This window comes from Armigeres subalbatus, chromosome 2, assembly GCF_024139115.2.
Source record: "Armigeres subalbatus isolate Guangzhou_Male chromosome 2, GZ_Asu_2, whole genome shotgun sequence".
Lineage (NCBI taxonomy): Eukaryota > Metazoa > Arthropoda > Insecta > Diptera > Culicidae > Armigeres > Armigeres subalbatus.
The window spans coordinates 806,132-812,131 of record NC_085140.1 but is presented as its reverse complement, the minus strand read 5'-3'; the positions used below and the strand labels follow the sequence as shown (position 1 = coordinate 812,131).

The 6,000-nt window shown below is 42.8% G+C and overlaps 1 protein-coding gene across 5 annotated transcripts in view; it reads left to right on the top strand.

Moving 5' to 3' along the window:
• The first annotated feature begins 320 nt into the window (after window positions 1-320).
• LOC134217381 (pyrokinin-1 receptor-like) overlaps window positions 321-6,000 on the top strand; it is a 213,823-nt gene continuing 208,143 nt past the window's right edge. Inside the window, exons 1-3 of one of the 5 annotated variants that reach the window (XM_062696119.1) lie at window positions 321-445; window positions 1,368-1,453; window positions 2,734-3,172. The gene's annotated coding sequence lies outside the window, so the exon portion shown is untranslated. Of the gene's footprint in view, window positions 454-756; window positions 918-1,367; window positions 1,454-2,733; window positions 3,173-6,000 lie in introns of those variants that run through there. The other 4 variants (XM_062696122.1, XM_062696120.1, XM_062696123.1 and 1 more) reach the window with 4 other exon arrangements.

Here is a 6,000-nt window from a genome sequence, read left to right as displayed (position 1 = left end):
GTTGAGTCAATAAAAGTTCTATAAATAAAATGTGGAAATGATAATCTCAGCGTTGGAAACAGTTTCTTTCAAAAATATATATAGCAACTGCCAATTGCCTTTATGATGAGTGTGGAAATCTGTATTGGGCACCGTGCCTAGCAATCTCTTTCGTTTTTGTATTTTCATTAAAATTAGGATATAACAAGACAAGTAACTATAAATGTTGAAGGTTAGTGGTCTTATTGTTATCTTATATTGTGGATGAGCGCCGAAATAGTGCTGGCCAAAATTTTTGAGTTAATCTACGGAATTGATGTTGAAGCAATCTGGCATCGCTGGTTCGACGCGAAATAATTAAATTCTTAGCATTTTACATTTATATTGTAGTTAAACATATATATATTTAGGCAAAATATTATTATGATTTAAGTGAAGTGGCATGCTGAATTGGTGAAGAAATTTAGTAAGAAGGTTTATGAAAAAAAAATATTTGAGAAGCATACAGTATTTTGTTTTGGTTCTCTTGTGTATATTTTCCTAGAGTGCGGATATGGAATCTAAAATTAATTGTGTGGATAGTATCGTGAAAGGTCTATTGGAAATTGGGTATTTAGTGATCTATTTTTATGAACAAAACGAAAATTATTCTAGTTCTAAGCCTACAATTTGAAGATGAAAAAAATACTACCTACTCAAAATATACAAAAATTCAAGTGTCCAAGGTCACCGAAATCCCAAACCTTACCTATCGTATCTAAACGCTAGCTATCTACATACACATCTACGAAATTTAAAGTGGTGATATTTACAAAGTGTTGGTGATCAAATGTTATGGATACCAGTAATGGATAACCAATGGCTCTTCTGCGTAGTGAATCGTCTTTGCATGCATGTGAATTTCGTTGTCTTCGACTATTCTATCCTTACTATCAACGGTTTGTAGATTTGTGTGCTTCCCAGTGTATTTCTGTATTTATGATCGTTGATGCGCATGGTAATAGTCCTAAGGAGTGTTGATTATCACGGTCTAATCGCTGTAATCCGAAATTTCTAATATTGGAATTAGTGCTCGACAACGGAGGAAACAGCGTACTGACATCTCGACGTTGGAGTTGTTGGTACCTCTTAAAGTGTTTGATTTGTTTTGGTTTGTGCGCACTTCAATTACGGTGCGCCGACATAGCTTGGGAATGGTGTATTTGTGTATCAAGTAATATGAGATAATCATCACTGTAGTGTTGGGAATGATGCTCGACAACGGAGGAAACAGCGAGCTGACCTCTCGACGTTGGAGTGTTGTGCCTCATAGAGGGTTTTCTGTGTTTGTTTATGTGCACCCACACAACGGTGCACTGACATAGCTAATGGATTGTTTTGGTTTTAAGCGATCTCAAATGCTGCTTGCAACTGTTGAAATTGAGCTCGACAACGGAGGAAACAGCGTACTGACATCTCGACGTTGGAGTTGAAGGTACCTTCTAAAGTGTTTCTCATGATTTGTTTATGCGCATCCTTCCAGTATGCGCCGTCATAGCTTAAGGAGAGATGTATTTCTTATTTACGCTGCAAATCAGCCGATCGGAAAACTCCCAATCGGTTACCCGACAGATCTTCCAACTCGTAGCAATGAGCGCCTAATTTTGCTACCACTTTCGCGGGCGAATACGTATCGGCTAATTTTGCATTGAAGTTCTTTGCCTTATTAGACAAAAAGAAATTCTTTTTCAATACAATCTCTCCCACTTTGAAATCTGAAACCGCCGCTCTGGCTCGAAGATTATAATATTTGCTGTACTTTTCATACGCTTTCTTCAGGTTACCTCTAACCTTTTCATAAACCTGTCTCATCTCTTCGTTCAGTGCCACCGTGTCATAATCTAAATCGTCCGAAGTTTCACGAATTCTTTGGTATTCGTCTCCAGCACCTATATAGTTCCTCCCGTGATTTATGAAATAGGGTGTAAACTCGGTAGATTCGTGCACGGCAGTCCTTATGGCCATTGCCACTTCTTGTAGGTGAGCGTCCCAATGTTTTTGATCGCCTCCTTTCAGATAGGAACGGATGGCGGCAACGATTACCCTGTTCACCCTTTCGGTAGGGTTGTTGGCGGGGTGATAGCTCGCGTTTTTCCAATGACTAACCTTGTACTTAGTCATTAGTCCATTGAATAAACCTGATTTGAATTGCGGCCTGTTATCCGATATTAATATTTCAGGCACGCCAAACATAAGGAACACCATTGACTCTAAGAATTTCACTAATGTCGCAGTTTTAGCCTCTCGCATGGGCTGTATCAAAACAAATTTGGAAAAGTGGTCCGTGACGACGAGTAAAGTTGTATTTCCAGTTGTCGACCTTGGGAACGGACCCACATAATCGACTGAAATCATTTGCCAAGGCATGCTAGCTATTTTTGGTCTACCCATAGGTGGAATGCGGGCACTGTTTGGAAATTTGGAGGTCTTGCATACGTCACACCCTTTGCAATATCGCTTGACCTCTACACTCATGCCTGGCCAGTAATATCGCTCTTGAATTTTTCGTAGTGTTTTGAAGTATCCGAAATGTGCAATATTATGCTCAGCTTCCAATATTTTTATTCGGTCAGCCTTTGGTGGTATGAGTTTCCATTCATAGCGTGGGTCTTCAGACCGCCCCGAGGGAATGTATTTGTAAATTTTCCCGTTAACGAGTCTGAAGTCTTTATATTTCTCCGATTTTGTCTCAATATTGTTCTTCAACTGTTGTAGATCTAAATCCACGGCCAGAACGTCTACTTCGACAGCTCGCGATAACGCATCCGCAATTATGTTCAGCTTCCCCTTCCGGTACTCCAGAGTGAAATCATGCTGTTGCAGCTTGAGCGCCCATCTTGCAAGACGCGCGGAGTTCCCCTCAACGCTAATCTGGTTCAGCCATCGCAATGACTGCGCATCGGTGACTACGCGGAACCTGGTTCCCTCGACAAAATGGCGAAACTTCTCTATGGCGAGGATAACGGCGAGGCATTCCCGTTCTGTTGCGGAGTACTTCATCTGTGTGGCCGAGAATTTGCGGGAAAAAAATGCGATTGGTCGGCGTATTCCTTCTTGATACTGGACCAAAACAGCTCCGGCTGCGACCGCTGAAGCATCGGACTCGATGACGAACTGCTGATTAAAGTCCGGATTGGCCAGCACCGGGGGTGAAGTGAGTATCCCTTTTATGTTAATCAACGCCTGATCAGCTTCTTCGGTCCAAATGAGTTTATTTTATTTTTCTTCAGGAGGTCTGTAATCGGCGCAAGAATGGTGGAATAATTTGGAATGAACTGCTTGTAAAACCCGACCATTCCTAGCAGTCTCCTGACCTCTTTTAAGGTTCTGGGTGCAGGATAATTTATAATAGGATCCAATTTTCCGCTATCAATGGATAATCCTTCTTCGGATAAAATATAACCCAAATAAGAGATTCTCTTTTGGCAAAATCGCGATTTTTCGACGCTTATTGATAAGTTTGCGGCTTTCAATCGTTCGGCTATCGTTCGAAGTAGTTGAAAATGTTGTTCCAAGCTGTTGGATGTGACGACAATATCATCAAGGTATACAAATACCTGTGGTTCCAAGTCGAACCCTAAAACCCTGTTCATGAGCTTGGTTTGTGTGACCGGCGCTCCGGTAAGTCCAAACGGCATAACCTTAAATCGGTATAGGGACTTTCCTGCTCTGAACGAGGTGTAGTCTCGGCTTTCGGGGGCCAATGGTATCTGCCAATATGCTTTTGACAGGTCGATTATCGAAAAGTACTTAGCCTTTTCAATTCGACCCAAAATGACCTGCATGTCAGGAAACGGGTAGGCTTCTTTCTTCGTGACCTCGTTTATCCGTCGACAATCGAGGCACAGTCGCCATTCGCCCGAGGATTTTTTCACAGGTAGAAGCGGGTTACACCAATCTGAGGTGGACTCCTCTATCACATCTAGCTCCTTCATTCGGTTTATTTCCCTTTGCATCTCCTTTTCAATCGCCGGAGACCAACGATACCGTGGCGGTCTCTTCGGTTTTTCCCCTTCCAGAATTTCTATTTTGTGCTGCAGAACTGTTGTTCGTCCAAGCTGCCCATCACCCTGTAGATTGCTTACAATTTCCAAGAGTTCACGTCTTTGACTCTCAGTAAGGTCATGTTCGGTTTTGATACTGGTTAGCTCGCAGTTCTTCGGGGTTTCAATTGACGGCAAATCTAGACTCGTATCTTCCTCAATTCGAATTGGTGGAAGGACGTCAGTGGATTGTTCGAGTACTAGATTGATCTCGACATTTTCTTCCGCAAAATATTGATCGACACAATTTAGGCCTAGTCGCTCGACACCGATAGAATTTGTTTCCAGTCGTGTAAGATTTCCGTTTCTCTCTACAGCTGGAGTTATTTTGAAAACCTTCCAGAAGTCATTTCCTAAAATTAACTTTTTGCTAAATTGGGAACAAACAAAGTCGGAATGACCTTTGTCGTGCCTTTGAAGGTGTATGGAATGTGGACGATACTGACACAGTCATGCGGGTGCCATCTGCAGTTCTGATTTGCAACTTCGATGGGGTCTTGAGAAAATTATGCTTTTCCAACAGTCTCTGATCGCTAAGAATGCTGGCTGCGGCTCCAGAATCCAGCAGTCCTTTTAGCTCTGTCCCCAGAATATTGACTGTCAGATATGGACACCGATTTTCTTTGACGTTGATGGTCATTATGTGCGGAAATTTGTCATAAACAGGTTGGTTGGGAGTCGAATCCATTAGTGGGGAAGGGCTGCTCCCTGGTTCCCTTCCATCCGCTCGTTTTTTGCTTCGGGTTGCGAATAACGATGATTACTGGGACAGTTCATCACGACCACTTCTGGCTGTCCGCAAATGTGGCAGAACAAGCGTTTACTCTTAGAGCAGTTCCTCCAGAAGTGTCCGAATTGACGGCAATTCCAGCAGAGAACAGTGTTCTGTTGTGTGTTTGTTGCCTCGGCGATATTTTCTCCTCGTTTTTCTGGGTTTCGAGAAGTTGGTTGCCTATTTCGGGTGATCGCGTTGATTTCAGCTGCTTCGTCTTCCTCCGTACATTCCTGGTTCTCTATACAATGCACGTTGTATGGTCGGCCTCTTGAGGCATACGAACGATACACAGATTTATCAAGTTCGTGACATAGATTACACAAGGTCTCGACATCCAGAGTGTCCGTGTCGATGAATGCTAAATGAGGCCTATACCAATCCCGCATATTATCGATCATGATATTCCGCTTTGATCTTTCTGACAATGGTCTCGACAATTGCTGACACAGGCGTTCAATTTCACCCATAAATGTGACAAACGTTTCATTCGGCATTTGTTTCCGGTCCCTGATTTCCCTCTCTATCACTTTGTCCTTGTTGGGAACTTCGAATCGAAGTCGTAAATAATGCTTCAAAGTCTGCCAAGAATTGAATTTATTGCTGAAGGTATAGTACCAAATTTCAGCAGGCGATTCAGGTCGAAATAAGAAATTTGCCTTACTCAAAAGTTCTTCCTCTGAAATTTGATTGTTTCTAGCTAAAACGTCAACTCTCTTCAGAAATTCCTCAGCGGACATACCCCTTGGTTCCCCGCTAAATTTGATTGGCCACTTGTTTATGGGTATTTTGTGTTGATTCTGAAAATTACGGTTTTCACTGTTAAACTGATCAAACGGTCGATGGTCTACCCGATTTTCAGCTCGCGAATAGTGTGTAGGTTGCTCTCTTCTATTAATCGGTTGAATCGGTGTGGATGTTCTGTTGTTCGTTCGGTTGCTCATCGGTTCAATGGTCTGGGTCGGCTGGAACTGTCTCCCGTCGGAGGCCCATCCTGGACGTCCTGACTGCTCGTAGTTAACAGTAGGGTGTTGCTCCTGTCCTCGAGTGACGTTCCTATCTCCAGCCCCGACATCTGGCATTGGTACCGCTCTTCTCTGAAATTCCTGCATTCCCTGCGAAATTCGGATCATGAGATTCTCCAGTTGATTCGATAAGACGTCTTCC